The following is a 22,456-nucleotide window of genomic DNA, read 5'->3' on the forward strand; positions in this document are numbered from 1 at the left end:
AGGTGTTGGGCTTAAATTACTCAGGGACCCCAAGTTTCTCTTTGATCCATTTGAACATTTTTTTCCTGAAATTGATCAGAATTTACTGTTTTGACTTTTGACCTTAACGTATGACATAACTCCTCTGTGTATTTCATAAACAGGTCATCAAACTGGTACACTGAAGAGATCAATTTTACAGAATGTAAACAATCTGAGTTAATACCTACAACTCATCTATTTGAACAGTGATATAATGCAGAAGGGAAATGGTTTAATATGTTGGATGGATTTATGAGCCTGTACTACATTAGTTTAATTTGACGTACCTTACAGCTGTCCAAAATCACTGACAGCAGCACAAGATCCTATTTGGGCTGATGTGAATTCACCAAGGATCACTTGATTTCAAAACATCTTGTAATATGGCACACATATGTGACTCATCTCCCTCCTGTGTTCTGTAAGGACCTCATTGCTGTCATTACTGACACATCCATGTTTATTTGTGCCACTGGAATTAACATTATTATTGTTGTCCTGTGTGAAGTCAGCACAGTTATAAAAACAAGTGGGCCGTTTGACCAGAGTTCGACTTTGCTCTAGTTTGATCCACCCACTGTCCCCCAAAGAACATCCACCTTGAAGGTCATGTCTGTCTTCATCATCTACATCACCAGACAGGGGAAGAGGCACATGCATATGTGAGTCACTAAATACCCCAGAGAGAGTTATTCTCGACCCTGAGCTTTATATGTAATTGCAAATCCTGCTTATTATTATTCAAATAAACCTTGCTGCAAGGACTTTGGACAAGAACATTGACCCAAAGTAGATTTCTTAGGACAAGGTGTCTTTCATGCACTGTTTAATTGCAGAGGTGAGGCTAACAAATAGAATCAAAGACTGTTGTCAAATTAGACTCTATCTGTCCATTCCGCAAACTCATGACTTCATAAGCTCTTCCCAGGTGTCTCTTAACTTAAAGGCTGAGGTCCTATAGACATGAATGTCACTGCTGAGATAACTGAATCCTTCAACAGATTTGACACTGCAGCCCAGTCTCACATTTTTTTTTTTTTTTTTTTGTGCTCCCATCACAAAATGAGTAAAATTTTCGTGACGGGGTTTTTTAACTCACTCGTATTACTAACCCTACTGCTACCCCCCACCCTAACCATAACCACCCCGACCCCCCTGCTTCACGTTTAATTTCATGCAGCCATCACGGAATGAATTAGAATGAATTTGTGCTGCCGTGACGAAAATGAGGCGCTTTTCGTCACAATATCACAAACCAATAGATTAATGTATTTTTGTGGTGCTGAATCATGACTTGCTGTGAGACTGGGTTGGACACTGACCACAGGCAGGCAATTCTGATGGCTAAACCCAGAAGAAGAAGATGTCCTATATAGGCCTTGAAGATAGATGCTTATCTCCATTACCGTGAAGCAGATGAGAGTCTACGACTCTCCCTGGTCTGGACACCAGTACAACATAAATTAAGACCAGTGTCATGGTTCATGTCTCTGGTGTTTGGTTTTTAACTCTTGGGATTCTGCTCCTCTTGGTATTTTCTACTTCTCTAGTGCTTATCCTCTTTGTTATTTATTACTCATGCACATTATTAGATTCTCTACTGTGTTGGTTCTTTTTCGTGCTCTGCTGGGTTTATTATTAATTGCATTGTTTGCTATTATTATTTTTCATTGAGCCCAAGTGAAAACTTGGTCTCTGCTAATTATCCCTTGTGTTTGTTTCACCTGTTTTATTTCCTGTTCATAGGTTTCTGGTTCCATGTACACTGTGACTTCCACATATTTTTTCAAGCAATCTTTAACTGTCACTTTTCCATCACTATAGTGCCAGATTGTTTGTACTCCCATGCCTGCTTTCTCGAGTATTTTTCTGTGTTAGTTCCATTCTTGCCATCCTGTGCTGCCCACTATGTGTTTCCTGAGATCAGCCTGCCATCTTCTGGCCTGGCACCTTGGTATGTTTGCTAGCTGTGCATTGACCCTCTTCTTGGTAACTCATTTGCTGCTTTTCACTCCAACACCTTTAATGGAATGACAGTCTTCGTATGTACTGACTCCTCACCTGTCTCCTCGAGTGCTCTCTTTATGCACCCTGGCATTATTGTTGTACGGACTTCCTGTGCTGCTTGTTCTCATTATTTCTACTGAAGTGACTGTGAACTCGGGGGCGGAGTTAGCCTATTTTTAGGGGTGCTCAAGCACCCCTAAAAATATTTATATATATGCTTCTATACTACTATTTTTTTAAACAACCTATTTCAAGCATTATGCCAAAATATGTATTATAAGAACACAGTAATTTGATCATCTCCCCTTCTTGGGCAAATGGTTCAATCCATGAAGCGCGCCAACATTCATCTCTCTCTCTCCATCTGCAACTGTCTGCTCTGGCATGTGTTTGTGTCACGTGTTGCTGCTGCGGTTGGCGCTCATTTAGCTGAGGCGCTGTCCTGTGAGTGCTGGTGGTGGTAACCTCGCCCAGCCGCGCTGTCAAGAGATTGCCAGGCGAATGTCACATTTGCGAGGTATTTATTCACAGTTTATGTCTCTGAATGTGAAAAGCAAGTGCAACTTTCTGAAAAGTGCTTATTTTACTCACCTGGTTACCTATCGCTAAACACAGTATATTGCTCTACACATTAGTGCGCGCTGTGCGTGGTCAAATGTAAGATTGATTCAGTATTGTCTTTTTTTTTTTCAACTAAATCCTCTTGTCAGCTACTAAATGGTCCTGGGCCTTCGATTTGTGTAGCTTCCATTAACAAATCACTCTCCTACATCAAATACCATGAACACAGATCGGACCTGAAATGCTTCGTTAAGGTCCTTAACGAAGCATTTCAGAATTAAGACAGTAAAATTTACCATAAAGTTTAATGCACAGCATGATAATAAGTGAATAATTTAAATTCCTTGTTGTGAAAGTGTAGTGACACGGACCCACAACAGGGGGCGTAAATGAACGGACAATGAAAGAGTCAAATATGAACACTTTACTGTTGTGAATGAGCACAACACAGAGGAATGTGAAATCAATCACTAGGGTGACGTGTGGGCAGGCTCGAGGATAGAAGACGTCTGTCCTGAGATGAACCGGAACCACGCGATTTCCTCCGCCACCGAACCCGGAGAATACTGGAGCCGCCAAGTCCCGAGTCCCCAGGTGGCCACCGTCTTCGAAGGTCGGATCTGGTACTACTGGCAGGGGGCAGAGACAATAAGATATGGGTGTGTGCACACCCAGTAGCAACAACGGTGGGAATTCCACCTCCACCTCTAACACACACTCGTGCAGCTCCTGTCTACCCACTTATCTGGTAGAGGTGTGCAGCGAAGCCGTCGCTGGTCACACCGAACGCCGATCTCACAGACAAGGAACACTTCAGGAAAACGGCTGCAAAACAGAGTTCAGACTGATACACAGTTCACTTTCAAGGCTGAGAATACTACCTGAACGGTTTGACGATATCTCGGCGATGAGGTGGAGATGACGTCCGGGTTTTATGGAGTGACATGATGAAGCATGAATGAGTGACAGCTGTCAGGAGATAATGAGTGACAGCTGTCACCCCCGGCTGTGTCCGTGGCGGCGGCGCCCTCTCGTGCCTGAAGCCCGCACTTCAGGCAGGGCGCTCTCTGGTGATGGGCCAGCAGTACCTCCTCTTCTGGCGGCCCACACAACATTCCTGCTAAAAAGACATAAATCATAAAACTCATTTTGTATTTTTATTTGTTGGCAGTAAGTGGCAAACCAAGCCTGCAGTGCAGTGATGGATACCAGAGCATTTTTTTCAAAAGCAAAAAAGCTTCAGGTGAGGTTTGTGCACTCTATAGACCTTATGTGATAGTAGATATGGACATTGAGAATAGCAAAGGATGGAAAGTGAAGCTAAATGGAAATTGAATATGTGTATCAGACTGTGGAGGTGTCTTACTTGTGTTTCTGGTGTTGTGGTATGAATTCTGACTTTTAAGTCACACATTTTTATTTTTCTTACTTTTAAGGACTTCATTAGATCTTGTCTGTCCTTTCTATGCTTTGCTGTTAATTCAATAAATAATTCATATTCCATCCATCCATCCATCCATTTTCTTCCGTTTTATCCGGAGTCGGGTCGCGGGGGCAGCAGCTCAAGCAAAGCCGCCCAGACCTCCCGATCCACACACACCTCCCCCAGCTCCGCCGGGGGAACCCCAAGGCGTTCCCAAGTCAGCCGAGAGATGTAGTCCCTCCAGCATGTCCAGTGACACCCGTGTCCAGCATGAATATGAATTAGTCACGCTGGAGGGACTAATTCATATATTTCTTATCCTGAACCCATTTATGTGCAGTGTACCGTCTGTGTTCTCCATCCAGCCTTATAGTGGAGTGCTGCTGTAGCTGTGCTAAACCAGGTCCTCCTGCACACAGCACTAAACCTCACTGATCATAACAATTGCATCTATTGTATTTTTATGATTTACAATGTGGATGTGCGTGCTGCCAGAAAAACCGAAACATCAATCAGTTTGTAGAATAAATAAATGAATAGCCAAAACTAAAACACAATCTAAGTAATGCCTAAAACTGTCTAAATGTAATTGAAAAGTGATACCAGGGTGAGTGTTCTGTACTAAGTACTATGACATAATAATCTGTTAAGATAAAATAAAAAATCTTCAATAAAGGATCTTTAATAAATCTTCAATAAATCTTCAAGGATAATATACTTTATTCTGCCTCTGAATATTTCAGACCTGCTCCTAAATTGCAATTACTATTTGCCCTCAGCACATTAGGAGATTAAATTATTTGTTATATAAACTGCACCAGAATGAAGGAATTTTATGTATGGGCTGTTATCCATTGCTAATATGCATTTTTTTTTTTTTTTTTTTTTTTTTTTATCATTTTGACAATGAATGCAGCTTTTATAAGCAATGTTTTCACTCTGAAATCATGGGAAATTGTATTTCTGGACATCTAGATTTTAAAAATTTTAAAAATGTGCTAAGCACCCCTAAAACTGGAAGTCTAAAATCACCTCTGCTGTGAACAATAAAACCAGCCTTTATCTGTATCACTCTCTACTATGGGATCTGTTATGTCACCTTTCAATAGGTCAATTTTCTAGTCCAAGGACACAAACAGATAGTATAAGCTGGAACTGAACTCAGGTCAGCCTACTGGCAGGCCAGCTCCTTATCCACTGAGCTACCAGCTCTACAGTAAGTCATCAAAGAAAATCACAAACCCAGCCAATCTGACTTCTCATTCATGTTTTCAAGTTACGGAATCAGGGCATCTATTTGTCAGGTTTTAGGGTCAAAGATGAGGACTCAGTGCATTGAGACAGTGATAAAAATGACCAGAGTTTATTAAATTGAGGGTAAAGGGATTGCTGGTTGTGGAGGCACTGGAGCAGGAGACACTGGTTTTAGTGAAGTAAACTAGGAGCAGTGGAGCATGGGCCAGGTGGAGCTGACGGGTGACTGGAAAATGCAGGAAGATGAGAACAAGGGTTAAGAAACACCACAGTGAAAATACAGATCACTGGTAGTCACAAGTGAACAATAGTGAGGGTTATGCTGACTGGGTGATTAGTAGCAGGTTTTCCAAGAGCCATGGGTGTGATTAATCAGCTCTGCTGCTCAGGCCCTGGAGAAAAGAGGAAGACAGAGAAAACACCAAAGCAGCACAACAGTACCCCCCTCCCCCCAAGTGGGAGCCCCCAGGCGGCTCCTCAGGCCCATAACCTTCCCAGTCCATGAAATACTGGAAACCCCAGCTCTGGCGATGTGCATCCAGTAAATGCTTCACAGCCCAGGCTGGATGGCCATCCACGAGACAAGCGGGAGGAGGGGGAACAGCCGGAGGGCACAAGGGGCTAGAGTGGACAGGCTTCAGCCAGGAGACATGGAAGGATGGGTGTATATGGAGAGAGCGGGGCAGCAGTAGCCGAACAACAGAAGGGTTAATCACCCGGCACGCCATGAAGAGACCCAGGTAATGGGGTGCCAACCTCTGGGGTTCTGCCTTGAGGGGAATGTCCTTTGCTGAGAGCCACACCTCCTGACCCAGTTGGTACTGGGAGGCCAGGGTCCTGTGCCTATCTGCTTGGCACCGAGTCCGGTCCTTGGTGCAAACCAGTGCGGAACAGGTCATCTTTCACACCCTACAACAGCCCCACAGGTGGGAACGCATAGATCAAACAGCCAGGTGACAGGCCAGTGGCAATGCTCACTGGGTGTTGTGTGCGTACTCCACCCACGGCCCTGTCAGTTCCTGTAGTCGCACTGAATTCACCCAAGACCAGAAGGGTGTCAATCTCCAGTTGAAGCTGCAAGTAAGGCGTCTTTCTCACCATGATATCACTCAACGGAGCTTAGACTGAGAAAGCAGATGGGACAGTCAAAGAATATTTAAATCTGATCATCAAAATACACTCAGCAGTAGAGGTGATACAATGAGGAAAATAAATATTTGAACACCCTGCGATTTTGCAAGTTCTCCCACTTAGAAATCATGGAGGAGTCTGATATTTTCATCTTAGGTGCATGTCCACTGTGAGAGACATAATCTAAAAACAAATTCCAGAAATCACAATGTATGATTTTCTAATAATTTATTTGTATGTTATTTGTATGTCTTTTTCGGATGCCTCTTGGACGCCTCGCTGGAGAGGTGTTCCGGGCACGTCCCATTGGGAGGAGGCCCAGAGGAAGACCCAGGACACGCTAGAGGGACTACATCTCTCGGCTGGCTTGGGAACACTTTGGGGTTCCCCCGGAGAGGCTGGGGGAGGTGTGTGTGGATCGGGAGGTCTGGGCGGCTTTGCTTGAGCTGCTGCCCCTGCGACCCAACTCCGGATAAAGCGGAAGAAAATGGATGGATGGATTATTTGTATGTTACTGCTGCAAATAAGTATTTGAACACCTGTGAAAATCAATGTTAATATTTGGTACAGTAGCCTTTGTTTGCATTTACAGAGGTTAAACATTTCCTGTAGTTTTTCACCAGGTTTGCACATACGGCAGCAGGGATTTTGGTCCACTCCTCCATACAGATCTTCTCCAAATCTTTCAGGTTTGGAGTTTCAGCTCCCTCCAAAGATTTTCTATTGAGTTCAGGTCTGGAAACTGGCCAGGCCACTCCAGGACCTTGAAATGCTTCTTACGGAGCCCCTCCTTAGTTGCCCTGGCTGTGTGTTTGGGGTCATTGTCATGCTGGAAGACCCAGCCATGACCCATCTTCAATGCTCTTACTGAGGGAAGGAGGTTGTTTGCCAAAATCTCGCAGTACATGACCCCATCCATCCTCCCTTCAATATGGTGCAGTCGTCCTGTCCCCTTTGCAGAAGAGCACCCCCAGAGTATGATGTTTCCACCCCCATGCTTCACGGTTGGGATGGTTTTCTTGGGGTTGTTCTCATCCTCTAAACATGGTAAGTGGAGTTGATTCCAAAAAGCTCTATTTTGGTCTCATCTGACCACATGACCGTCTCCCATGCCTCCTCTGGATCATCCAGATGGTCACTGGTGAACTTCAAACGGGCCTGGACATGTGCTGGCTTGAGCAGCGGGACCTTGCTGCCCTGCAGGATTTTAAACCATGACAGCATCATGTGTTACTAATGTAATATTTGTGACTGTGGTCCCAGCTCTCTTCAGGTCATTGACCAGGTCCTCCTGTGTAGTTCTGAGCTTTCTCAGAATCATCCTTACCCCACAAAGTAAGATCTTGCATGGAATCACAGACTGAGGGAGATTGACAGTCATCTTGTGTTTCTTCCACTTTCTAATAAATGATCATAACAGTTGCTGTCTTCTACCAAGCTGCTTGCCTGTTGTCCTGTAGTCCATCCCAGCCTTGTGCAGGTCTACAGTTTTGTCCCTGGTGTCCTTAGACAGCTCTTTGGTCTTGGCTATGGTGGACAGGTTGGAGTGTGATTGATTGAGTGTGTGAACAGGTGTCTTTTAGGTAACAAGTTCAAACGGGTGCAATTAATACAGGTAAAGAGTGCAGAATAAGAGGGCTTCTTAAAGAAAAATTAACAGGTCTGTGTGAGCCAGAATTCTTGCTGGTTGGTAGGGGGTCAAATACTTATTTGCAGCAGTAACATACAAATAAATGATTAAAAAATCATACATTGTGATTTTCGGATTTTTTTTTTTTTTTTTTTAGATTATGTCTCTCACAGTGGACATGTAGACTGTATGTATGCCTGTCTGCTACAAGCAGCTGCCAATCCACCACTGCCAGTGCACCAACCATTAGAGCGACCAGACCAAAAATAGATGTATCCACCCACTCGGATCTGGCCAATTACAGGTCTGTGGACCTTGGAGTGCACAACCACTGCAATGCTGAGCTTCCCAAACTCCCTCCATAGCTGTGGAAGATGGTTTTCCTCACTGAGAGAAATGTTGTTCCAAATGTCCACCCACAGGAACAACTTCAGGTTTTGACCTGGGCGCATTACGTAGTGCATGACCTTTCAGTACTACACCAATCAACACTGTCAAGAGACAAGAGCCTTGATGCTGTCTGATGGTTTCTTCTTTTCCGGAGATGAGGATTGATTCCCCTGTTCCTTTCATAACACATGCCATCTGTCCATGGAAGAGTTACTTCCATAGAGAGCAGAAACGAGAAAATGCTTTTTCTTGTATAGAGCTTGGAGAAGTGTAGTATGAAAAACTGAACAGTCCCCAGTCAGGTCCATAAATATTTGAACACAGTCAAAGGGTTTAAGTAATTTGCTGCAGTATTATGCAGTGCAAAGCAAACAAAAAAAAAACAAAGAAAAGAAAAGAATGACAAGTTCATCTAAATTCAGGTGAATAATGTAGGAATTGGACTTTACGGATGCTTTGTTTAGGCAACTACTAATAATTGGACCATATAGCCAGGTGTGTGTCATTCCTTCATTTTTTTCATTGACATGTTAGCAGGCACAAAGTCTAGTGATCATTTCAGGAACTACCAGACCACGGTGCAGTGTGATAAATGTGTAGGCTGTCCTCCAAAAAGTTTTTACAATGTAATGTGTGCCATAAAGCTGTGATGGTTGAAGCAACAGAAACATTTATGTGCAAAATTTCTCCAGTCATAGCCATTGAAGGTTGTAACTCCCTCAGAACTGTCATGGGTATGTTGGTGGCTTCTGTCTTTCATCTAATTTGTGCAAAATCATTCTGTTTCTGTGTAAGTTGTATTTTATTCACTGCAGAGTAGTGCAATTGGATTGTTGTTTCTAAAGCAGAAGCTTGCCAGTTCATGAACCCTTGCTTACTAATAAATTGGATTTTATTGCTCAGGAGAGCTGCAAATGTGTTTTCTCTGCTCAGCCCTAAACATGCCAGGCTTATCAGCCTCCAAAGGTCAAAACGCCCGGCTGTTTTCCTCCAGAAAAATTTCAACAGCCATGGTGAACCAACCGGCTGCCTTCTTATCTTCTGCCCTCCCCAGCAGTCTGATATAAACTCATCTCATCTGCACACATGACAAGGCATGCCCCCTCCCTTTCACTGCACTTGTTTTAATGACAATAAAATGATCTAAACATCTAAACATCTAATGTCAGGAAGGGCATCTGGTGCCATATTAGCATTTAGGTCCATATCCCACCCCCTGTTGTGATCACAAGTAAAAAGGGAGCAGCCAGAAGAAATGACTGAGTAATTTGTGATTTTCTGCTGGAACTTTAAAGTGAGTGTGTTCTCTCTGAGCAGTTGCAGAATATGAAAACAAATGTCAGCAACTGGTTTACTCCTCTGTTCCAGAGGACTGAGTGCAAATAGACAAAATCAGTGCCCTCTGTAGGCCCTTAAGTGGTACTGCCATCTACTGCACAGACTCAGTCACGGTAGAGTGAGGCAGCAGTTAGTTAGGACAGTCTGCCTGTTGAAGAAGAAATAAATATTCTAAGTGCAAATAAAATCTGTTTTTGAAAAACAAACAGACCCACAACCACAGACATTTGACAACTTCATGTTTGCGCATTTTATTATGAGAGCATTGTAACTACTCTTTGAGAAATTTTGTTTGGCCTCAAGAGTTTTTTTAATGCTTCTGTAAATATGGTGGCATTCACATTATCAGCGGAGGTAAGCTGAAATAAAAAATAATAATTATTATTACCTGTTCTTGTTTGTTTTGTTTTATAGACAATCACATTTATATTTATAGGTCATATGTATCTGATCTGAACCCTTGTTACAGCAGTCACGTCCCTCATATCTGCATCAGCTTGAGAATCACATACAGTTGTGCTCAAACGTTGACATACCCTGGTGGAATGTGTGAATTTTTTGGCCATTTTTCGGAGAATATGAATGATAACGCAAAAACCTTTTTCACGCTTGGATAGTGGTTGGGTGAAGCCAGTTATTGTTAAACAACTGTGTTTACTCTTTTTAAATCATAATGATAACAGAAACTACTCAAATGACCCTGATCAAACGTGTACATACCCCTATTCTTAATACTGTATATTGCCCCCTTTAACATCAATGACAGCTTGGAATCTTTTGTGGTAGTTGTGCCACTGAAAGCTGCCACTGAATATGTCTTGAACTTTATTTACATGAATTACAAAAAAATATAAACAGTATGGCACTTTATGGTAAATCTGCATGGAACAGACAGTTCTCAAAAAACTGAGTAACTGTGCAAGAAGGCGAAGAGTGAGGAAAGCCACCAAGACACCCAGACAACCCAGAAGAAGTTACAGACTTCTGTGGCTGTGATTGGAGAAATTGTGCACAGTGTAAATGTTGCATTTTGTATCACCAGTATAGCTTCATGATGAAGTGGTATAGAGGAGGATTTTCTTAAAAAGAAGACCTGAAAGTGTTGCTACAAATTGCCAGAAGGTACATCTGAGATTCAAGCCTAGATGTGATCTGTTTTGGTGAAAGGAAAGCCTTCTCCACTCTACTCAACTATGAAGCTAAGAGTGGTGAGTTCAGTTCCAGTCGTTCAGTTTAGACGGGCGACCAGCTCTAGGAAGAGTCCTGGTGGATCCAAACTTCTTCCATTTGTGGATGATGGAGGCCACTGTGCTCATTGGGACCTTCAAAGCAGGAGAAATGTTTCTGTACCCTTCCCCAGATTTATGCCTCAAGAAGACAATCCTGTTTCAGAGGTCTACAGACAATTCCTTTGTTTGTACTCTGACATGCACTGTCAACTGTGGGACCTTATATGTAGACAGGTGTGTGGCTTTCCAAATCATGTCCAATAAACTGAATTTATCCCAGGTGGACTCCAAGTAAGCTGTAGAAACATCTCAAGGATGATCAGTGGAAACAGGATGCACCTGAGCTCAATTTTGAGCTTCATGCCAAAGGCTGTGAATACTTATGTGGCATTTAGCCCGTTTGAGCCTGTGCCACTTGCTGTTCTTACTGGGATTGTAAGTAAACTCAAAGCCTCTACTAGTCCTACAGACCCAGTTCCTCCTCGCTTTTTTAAAGAGGTTTGGGGCACCATTGGCACCTTTGTGAGCGAGGTAATAAACAGTAGTCTGGTCTCTGGCACTGTCCCCACTTTTTGTAAAAATGCTGTTGTTGAGCCTCTGATTAAGAAGCCTGGCCTTGAACCTGTGACTTTAGCAAATTATCGGCCCATTTCTAAGCTTCCTTTGGTTTCCAAGATCTTGGAGAAATGCGTGCTTGCTCAATTTCAGCCGTTTTTAGATGCACATGGCATTTTAGACCCATTTCAGTCGGGTTACAGAACGTTTCACAGTACAGAGTCTGCACTTCTTAAGGTTTTTAATGATCTGTTTTTAATAGCTGATGCGGGAAGCTCTGCTATTTTAGTGCTTTTAGACCTGACTGCTGCTTTTGACACAGTGGACTATGCAACTCTCTTATCTCACTTGGAAACCTGTGTGGGTGTCAGTGGGATTGCTTTGAAGTGGTTTGAGTCTTACTTGAGTGGGAGGTCCTTCTCTGTGAGGCTGGGGGACTCCTGCTCCTCTTCTGCTCCCCTGCAGTGCGGTGTCCCTCAGGGTTCTATCTTAGGCCCAATTCTTTTTGCTCTGTATCTCCTCCCACTCAGGGAGATATTTACAAAACATGGCATGTCATACCATTTTTATGCTGATGACTGCCAAATTTAAATGCCGATTGTCAAGAATAACCACTGCCCCCTGACACCCCTTCTCGACTGTCTCGGTGATGTCAAGGCTTGGTTAGCATAGAATTATTTAAAACTTAATGAGGGATAAACTGAGATAATTCTGTTTGGCAATTCCCGCTTTGACTTGGGACCTCTCCAAAGTTTTGTGCGTCCCAAAGTCACCAGCCTTGGTGTCACCATAGACAGCGATCTTAAATTTGATAAACAGGTTAACGCGGTTTTAAAATTGAGTTTTTTTACCTTCGTCTTTTATCAAAAGTGAAACCTTTTATCCCTTTTAAATTGTTTGAACAAGTCATGCACGCTTTTATTTCTTCTCGTTTAGACTACTGCAATGCACTTTATTCTGGGATTAGCCATAACGCACTTTCCCGACTGCAGTTAGTCCAGAATTCAGCAGCTCGACTTTTAACAGGGGCCAGAAAGCGTGAGCATATTACCCCAATTTTGGCTTCTCTGCACTGGCTCCCTGTACATTTCAGAATTGATTTTAAGATACTTTTGTTTGTTTTTAAAGCTCTGAATGGACTGGCCCCACAATATATCATCAGCTGCCTCCAGGTCTACACTCCAGCACGAGCTCTGAGGTCCGAGGGCCAGTCCCAGCTCATGGTGCCTAGGACGAGACTTAAAACTCGAGGTGACAGAGCCTTCTCCGTGGTCGGTCCCAGACTCTGGAACGCTCTGCCCCTACATGTCCGATCTGCTCCCACTGTGGAGTGTTTTAAGTCCCGTCTTAAGGCCCATTTTTATTCCGTGGCTTTTAACACCGCGTGAGTTGTACGGTCCTTGTGTCTTATTTTATTTTTATTTTATTGAAATTAATTTTTTTATCATGGTTTTATCTATTTATGTATTATTTTATCTTATCTATTTTATTGTTATTATTGCTAATTTCCGTGTCTATGCTTTTGTTGTGCAGCACTTTGGAGGCTCGGGTCTGTTTAAATGTGCTTTATAAATAAAGTGGATTGGATTGGATTATGTACATGTGATTTCTTAGTTTTTGTATTTTTAATAAATTTGCAAAAATTAAAAAAATAACAGTCATTATGGGGTATTGTGTGTAGAATTCTGAGGAAAAAATGAATTTCATTCATTATGTGTAAAAAGTGAGGTGCTGTGAATACTTTCTGGATGTAATGTATGTTGCTTCAGGTGACAATATGAATGCAGCCTCAGAGTTTTCAGGTGCCTTTGAGCACACGGCTAGTGGTGCAGTGAGACAGGGTGTCCTTGGATTAGAAATAGCCTACAGAGACTGCAGCAAAATGGGACCTTCATCCATCAAAAGGAAAAAAAACGTACAATGCTACAATGAACCTTATCATATAAGACCTAAACAACACAGAAAATATAACAAACGATATATTTCATTCCAGCAACGTTATTTACAGCCTGATGGTTTTAAAGCTGTGTGGTGTTTATAGCTGTTTAAATGTTATTTTGTGTATACAAATCTTACATTTTTAACCTTTCTGACTCTTACTTCATCCTCTTAGACGTTGTCGCATTCTGTTTTGCAAGACTTAATCATAATGAACTTTTTTCTTATTTAACACCATACAGAGTAAAAACAAAGGGAAAATAGACTCTATAAAGTCTAAAAATTGGTATCAATTAAGTACAATCTACCAACTACATTGCCTTCTACGCAATCAAATTTTAATTCCTGGTGAAATGTTGGTTCTTTGGTGTATTAGGCTTCAAAATTGGTCAGATGTTCATGAGTTAACGTCTTTTCAGCAGCACAAAACATACAGCATTCATGTATGCTGCATTTTTAATATGATTCTTACAGTTCTTTATTATAAACCCTAAATCATAAAAGGTTGGAACGGTATGGAAGATACAAATTTTAAAAATGAGCCCACTGAGTTTTACATTTACTTTGACTTCTCTTTAATTGTAGATGGTATGAACCCAAGATATTTCATGTTATGTGTAGTTAACTTAATTTCATTTGTTCATATACATCCATTCCTGCATTTCAGTCCTGAAACAAATTCCGAAAGAAGTGTTGCCTTCTCACAACACGCATAAGACATTTTAGCATGGACAATACTAAGCAATGAAACATCCCAGGTGTTATTTTGTGCTATTTTTCCTATGTGCGTGTCTTAAGGTGCACATCATGGGCTTGTCATTGCTGCCTTTTTTTTTTTTTTTTTTTAAATTCTCCAAACATTCTCTACTGGGGACAAGTGAGGACTGCAAGAAGGCCAACGCAGTTTCCAAACCCTCTCCTTCCACAGCCATGCCTTTGTAATCTGTGCAGAATGTGATTTTGCATTGTCTTGTTGAAAAATGCTTGGATATGTTGCTCTAAAATTTCAATGTACTTTTCTAGCCTTATCTTTGCCAAGGCCACACAACCCCACACCAATGGAGACTCTGGCTTTTGGAATTGTTGCTGATAACAATCTGAATGGTCCTTTGTGTCTTTGATCTGGATCACACAAGTCAAATTCTTCCCAAAAAAGATCTGGAATACTGATTTACCTAACAACAACACATTTCCACTGTGTGATGGTCCAACCCAGAAGCCTCAGAGCCCAAAGAAGTCAACAACACTTCTAGACAAGGTTAAAATAAGGGTTCTTTATTGCACAGGAACATTTTAAGAATAATAATAAGAAGAATCTTATTAATTCCAAATGAAATTGCTTTGCCAGAGTGCCGAAACAGTAAACATTGCTTATTTTCTTCTTCTTCTTTTTTTACAGTGAGAACAGTGAGTACAACATGTTTATGCATTTTAAAATGTGGCATTTTAAAATGTATCTGCTTATTGTAGTGCTTGACGGGGTATTCTCAAAGTAATTGTTTGCCTGTGTAGTTATATCAGCTATTGATGAATGACTGTTCTTGATGCAGTGCTGTCTGAGGGAATCTGAGATCTCAGGTATTAAGTTTAGGCTTGCACTAACAGAGCCAAACACAGAGCAGAGGTCTTCAAGGGTCAGATCAAGTCCTGGTACAAGACCCAAGCAAATTTATGCCCAAATATCAGTTAGTCTAGTGGGCACTAGGTCAGTCTTCCTTTTTGTTGTTGTTGTTGTTGTTGTGGGTCTTGGATCTGTATGTTTTTAAGTGACTTGAGGGATCACAGCAGACACTATTATCAGTGATCATGTGTGGGACAGGAGAGAGAGAAAATCAGAGACATTGCACCAACAGTAGAGAGTGCACACTTCTTGCATGAACTAAAATGAATAAGAGGGAAATATAGCAAAGAGAAGTGTGGATTTGGATGAAAGCAAAAGCCTTGAACAGATGTAAGGAGCTTCATCAATTATGCACAAAATCCTTCACTCTCCTGTTGCTGCGCTCTCTCTCTCGCTCTCTCTCTCTCTCTCTCTCTCTCTCATTTCTAAATATGACTTATAGCAGCACTTTTATCACTTTTGTTTTCCTCACGATGCTGCACCAACATCCACAGGTTGTGATAGGTATATAAAATTATCAGCACTGAATTTTCATGCAGATCACCAGAGAATATTTGAACTCTGTGTCTGTAAGGATGATCCTCATGTGGCAGGAATAGGAGTCAGTGTATTCCTTTTAGTAGAGATAAAAGCATGCGCCCTTGTTCGCCCTGCAGGTTCTTACATAAGTTAACGTCTTCATATGTGCACTTTTTTCCTGCAGTTCATTCAGCTTCTGAACCTGCTTATTTCCAGTTAAGGGTCACAGCGGGCTGAAGCCTATCCTAGCAGTCATTGGGAGAGAGGTGGGGTACACTGGGGACAGGCTGCCAGTGTTTCGCAGGGCCACATATACTCAGATAAACACATTCAAGGATGTGCTCACACCTATTATGGTTATTTTAGAGTCACCAGTTCACCTAATCTGAATGTCTTTGGATGTGGGAGGAAGGAACCCATGTGATCATGGGGAGAACATTCCACTCAGAAAGGACCAGGCGGGAAGCTAGCCTGGGGCCTTCTCATTGTGAGACATCAGTGCTAACCACTAAGCCACCATGCTGCACTTTCCTAAAGTTGGTGAGTTAATGATCATAAGAATCAGCATAAAGTCAGCATTATTCAGTCACTAAACCGTTGCTTTTCTTTTAATATCCATAGTGCACTAACAAGCTGTGTGTGTGTGTTTTTGTCATTCTGATTGTGGTTTGCTGACTGCGTTTTAAATTAAATTTCACTGTGGGAGATTTTGACCAAACTGTAATAAAATTGGGTTACTTTTGTGCTGGGCCTCTCTTTGTAAAAATTTAACTTATATATGTACAAGATCCATTTCTGCTCAATTCAAAACATTTGGAGCTCTAAAATACCTATACATAACTGGTGGATGTCATAATCCAAATGTCTGTCTCTCTCCTTCTCTGCCTCTCTCTGGTTTCCCTGTGATGTGTTCTCACTTTTGGATTTACAGTGAGTTGTAAAAGTATTCAGCCCCTTGGTATTTGACACATTTTAATTTGTTTATGGCATTTCAAATACAAAAAGTAAATCAGGCTTCGCAATATAAAAATTTCTAAAATGATCTTTCTTAGACTCAAACTGAAAGTAAATCTCTACAACTTGATATAAATTAAATAAAAATATAAAAGCCTAGATGACAGGTTGCATAAGTAATGGGGCCCTTTGGTTTAATACCTGTAAATTAATCAGTTTAATTGCCAGTTTTCTTCAGTCAGGGGATGGATACATGAACATTTCCAAGTCACTGAATATGTCTTGAACTTTATCTACATCATTTATGAAGAAATACAAACATTATGTCACTCAATGGTAAATCTGAGTGGAGTAGACAGTTCTCACAAACTGAGTGACTGCAAGAAGGAGAAGAGTGAGGAAAGCCACCAAGACACCCAGACAACCCAGAAGAGGTTACAGGCTGTGATTGCAGAAACTGTGCATAGTAAATGTTTTGCATTTTGTATCTCCAGTTACACAGCTTCATGATGAAGTGGTATAGAGGAGGATTTTATTAAAAAGACCTGAAAGTTCAGCTACAATTTGCCAGAAGGTACATCTGAGATGCAAGCCTAGATTTAATGTTTTGGTGAAAGAAAACACCATGCATGCAAGGTGTTACATTACAAACACAGACAGATGAAGGTACAGAGAGTGAGCCTTTTTGTTCTGTGAGCTGCTGAGGTCTGCAGACAGAGGTGGGCGTGTCCCCCTGCAACGTCCAGCTGTTCATATATCTGTGCTTGCAAGTCACAGCTCAGGAGCACATGAAGTGGCTTGTAGGACATGACGTCGCATAACTACAGTGTGAAGCGCGGACGTCAGCATGCTGTCCTCGTGGAAATAAATTACAACACATGTTGCATCAGCTAACCACCACGTCAGCGCACTTTAACGCTGGTGAATATCGTGTCATGCAGGAAATCCCCCCACGGGACGCCCCTGCGAGGCGAGTGTCACTGCAGGATTTCCCCACATTGTAATAATTAAAATACATATCACATTTGCGGCGGATCACTGCACACTGGACACGGCAGGTCGGTTGATGTGTTCACGACACGAGAGCTCGGTGTCACAGACCGAACAGTCCGGCCCTAAAAATCAGTCCGCCTTTTGCATCTGCGCATGTGTCATTTCTAGGGTTGCCAACCGTCCCTTGAAAAACAGAATCGTCCCTTATTTGGAAATAAGTGTGCTTTCCGTATTGACCTGAAACGGGAAGCAGTTTGTCCCGTATTTCTGTGAGAATCAAAAAGTCTGTAAAATGTCAATGGAATTGACTGGCGCTTTATATGGAAACTTACGGTAAATTTGATCCCAGCCTCTCTCCTGCTCTTCACCAATGAGCTGACAGACACGAGTTGACGATACAGAATCACTCTTATCTCATTGGTTGAGGGACATCTGCTCGCAAGAAGATCCCAGACGAGAATCATGAGCCGACAACGGTCGTCGGACGACCATAACAAAGTAGCATGGCTGATACCGACACAGACACCGACACTGGCACTGCAGATACACCTACGAACAGCAATGTCTGTAACGTCGTTACTCCTCCTCGAAAAAACAAAACAAAAAAGAAAGCAAAAATACATGGGCAAATGGGAAAAGGAAAATGGCTGGGTGGAAAAGGTGCATGACAACAGCTATAAGTATTGTAAGTATTGTTTACTTTTTCAGAGTTTCACTGTTACATTGTTTTGGATGATATTTTGTTAATTTATACACTTTTAAGTTAAGCAATAACACGACATACTTTGAAGCAGGCCAGGATGCTCATATTGAAATTGTGAGTGAAAATTTATTTTGCACTAAAAATAAATTGCTAAATAATAATTTGTTTTCTGCATGTTCATATCATAACAAATGCATCTACTTAAATTCAGGGTCAAGTCAATAGTCAAATGGTTAAAAATCGTTTCACACACACGCTGGGAAGGGTGAAGGCAATGGTCAGTTGGCCGGTCCATGGAAATAGAGACTGGAATGGACGTCACGTGACTAGCGGCGTGCTGCACGGCGGCCATTACTGAGGGTGGAGAGAGACCTTGAGCCTGTTAAACAGAAGCGATATGAGGAGAAAAAAGGCAGCCAGTGCTTCACCATCAACTGCAAGAACCACAAAAACAAATTCTCCAATACTAAAATGAACTGTACAAGAGCCTTAATGTAATTATGTAAAACAAATGTCTATTTTAAAGTCGTTATGCCGCAATTTAATGTCAATATACTGAGACTATAACTCAACACCATAAGTTCTTTTCATTAAGCTGCGTTCACATGCGGAAACAAAAATGTTTAAATATATTTATGTCTATATATATACTTGCAGCTGTTGTTTAATATGATATGTACATGGTGGTCACAGGAGGCATTTAAATTTTAACAGTGTGGTTGGAGGGGATGGAGGAGGTACTTTTTACCCTGACTGAGGGTCAAAAGTCATAAATTCTGAATGGCTTTATATCTACTTGTAATAAAATGTTAGTAAAAATCATATATATGTTGTTGTCATTAAAAGACTAGCAATAATATTACAGTGGAAAAAGCAGCAAGGTAAATGAGCACAATGGCAAGGCATGCTTCAGATTTATATTTTAATACATAAGGATTTTTTTATCCAGACATGTATGGGTTCATTAGACCTTTTAATTAGCATGAACACAACTTACAAGCGTCATTTATAAAAATCCATCGAGAATTATGATGACAGGAAAAAAAAAAAAAATCAGTAAATGAACAGAATGGAACATTTTCCGCAAATTTCCACACTTTACATAAAACATTTTTTTCTACCTAGACATGTATGGGTTCATTAGAAAGAGCAATTAAAGGGTTTTAAAACAAGACCACTTTTATTAAAATCTGTTAACAAATAGCGACAATAGAGCGAGAAAAGCAGCACAGTTTGTCATAATTTCCCCAAATTTCTGCATTTTATATAAAAGTTTGTTTTTTTTCACCCACACATGCATAGGTGCACTGGAAAGAGCTTTCAAAGGGCTTTGAAACAAGCCTGCATTTATTAAAATTCATTAAGAAATAGTGACGCTAGTGCAAAAAAAGCAGTCAGTTTATTATTGATGAGCTGCACATTTCCACCCTTAGTAATGGCGCCTTCCTGTCCTGAGTGACGCTAATAGATAGAGGCGCGCATGTCCATTCCAGTCTATGGGTGATTCTTAGACTACGGGCACTTATTATGTCCTCTGATCATATTGTATGAAAAACAGAAAAAAGGGGAAATTTCACACTTTTATAGTTATCTTTACAATGAAAGTGTGTTAAGAAATTTGTTCTAGTAGTCTATGATGACTTTTTCACCTCTTTTCAGCATCATTATATGCAAATATTGCCGTTTTGTGCTTGTCCCACACCCAGACTTTTGATCTTCAATGATAAAAATGAATGGTAAAGAAACGTTTTTTCTAATGTTTTAAAATATCTCTGAATAAAATATCAGTAAAATAATCAAAACATAATTGGGGTATTCAATGTCATACAACTGTTGTGATTTTTTTAAACAAAATGTAGTTGTCCCACACTATTTCCGTAATTTCCACCACATCACTGTAATGTCCCTTTAAACAGTTTGTATGAAAGATTGTTTGGGTAGTTTCTATGGAGATAAACAGTGACATCAGAGCACATGTATATAGCGCCAAATCACAACAAACAGTTGCCCCAAGGTGCTTTATATTGTAAGGCAATGGTGTGGTGGAAATTACATTTACAAGGCCAATAGTGCCCATAGTTAAAGAATCACCCCTATATTTCCATGGGCCGGTCAGCCCTGCCAGTGAGGTGTCCCTTATTTATTTTTCAGAGAGTTGGCAACCCTAGTCATTTCGGACCACAGCAGCACGTCTGAGACGGAGTGTCTTCACCCAAAGCAATCAAATTAATTAATGGGATTATTAACCATCAGATGATAAAGGTAAAACCTCTTAAATCATTCTAAAGTCAGTTTTAAGCAAAAACGAGGTGAAATTCTGTGACGTTTTCAAATGAACATCGTGCAGTGAACGCATCAGCTAGCAGCTCCTTTAGCTGCGGTGCTCTGTGTTGTGTGGGCCGCTGAAGAGGAGGTACTGCTGGCCCATCACCACCAGAGGGCGCCCTGTCTGGAGTGCGGGCTCCAGGCACCAGAGGGCGCTGCCGCCTCACAGGAGCAGCCGGGGTGACAGCTGTCACTTATCGCCTATGACAGCTGTCACCAATCATCTGATCAGCAGTGGTATATCAGCAGGACGACATCTCCACCTCTTTGCCGAGATATCGCTCTACCTTGAAGGTACTGTTCCCAGCCGACTGTGTTGTCTTTGTCAACATTAACACTTTGTTACTTTTGTGCGTGAAGTAGCAGACATTCTTCCGACGAGAGGAGGAGGTGGTTTTCCCGCCATACGGGTTGCTGGGTGCACACGCACCCACCTTAACTGTTTTTGTTCCTCGCCAGCAGTACCAGATCTGACACGCGGAGTCAGTGGCCACCTGGGAGTTCGGGAATTGGCGGCTCCAGTATTCCCGGGGTTCGGTGGCGGAGGAAATCGTGTGGTTCCGGTTCTGCTTTGGACAGATGTCTCTTATCTTCGAGCCTGCCCACGTGACACATTGTGTGAATTGACTTCTTGTCTATTGTTGTAATCTGTTGTGTTTGTTGTGCTTTTTGTCACAACAGTAAAGCGTTGTTATTTGGCTACCTCCATTGTCCGTTCATTTGCGCCCCCTGTTGTGGGTCCGTGTTCCTACACTTTCACAACAGGATATCTCGGCCAACATCATGGACCCCGAGGGGCGTCAACCGGCTGTTGAACGGCCAATGGAAGAGCAGGGCGCACAGGCGTCTGCAGGAGGAATGATCGGTGAGTTGCAGCGAATCCTCACCGCTTTTACGGCTCGGTTGGATCTAATGACCGAGCAGAACGTCCTCCTTAACCGCAGGGTGGAGGCTCTCGCTGCGCAGGTGGAAGCGCGCCCTCAGGGCGCTGCTGCGGCTCCCCCTCCTGTCGATCCTGTGCGCAACAGTGACGTTCCACAGGTCGTTCAAAGACCCCTCCCACCTTCCCCTGAAGCATACATAAGCCCTCCAGAGCCGTACGGGGGTTGTGTGGAGACGTGCGCGGACTTTCTTATGCAGTGTTCGCTCGTCTTCGCACAACGTCCCGTCATGTACGCGTCAGATGCTAGTAAAATAGCTTATGTGATTGCTCTGCTTCGGGGTAAAGCACGCGCCTGGGCTACGGCGCTCTGGGAACAGAACTCACGGTTGTTATCAGCATACACTGGGTTTGTGGGGGAGTTCAGAACAGTGTTTGATCACCCTAACAGAGGAGAGACCGCTTCAACCGTGCTGCTGTCAACTTCCGCATCGTGGCTGCGAGGTCCGGCTGGAATAACGTTGCGCTCCACGCCGCCTTCATAAACGGACTGTCGTTGGTTCTGAAGGAGCAGCTGGTAGCTAAGGAGGAACCGCGGGATTTAGATGGGCTTATCGATCTCGTTATACGGTTAGACAATCGGTTGGAGGAACGCCGTCGGGAGCGAGGCGAAGGACGTGACCGGATACGCGCCGCCCCTCTCCCTTCCGGGTTCGAAAAGGGGCCGCCCTCCCCACGCTCCACAGCCGCAGCGCTTTGTGGGGCAACAGCTCCCCCTGCTGACATTGTTAGGGAAACGCACAGGGCCAAAATGGGGAAGCTGATCCGTGGAGAGTGTTTTCTCTGCAGCTCAACTGAGCACACACAGAGAGACTGCCCCAAACGGCCAAAACGACAACACTCGCCCTTAGAGACTGGGCTAAGGGGGGGTCAAAACATTCAAGTGAGACACACACAAATTGCCACACGACTCCCAGTCACAAT

The sequence above is a fragment of the Thalassophryne amazonica genome, chromosome 6, assembly GCF_902500255.1.
Source record: "Thalassophryne amazonica chromosome 6, fThaAma1.1, whole genome shotgun sequence".
In the NCBI taxonomy this organism is placed as follows: domain Eukaryota; kingdom Metazoa; phylum Chordata; class Actinopteri; order Batrachoidiformes; family Batrachoididae; genus Thalassophryne; species Thalassophryne amazonica.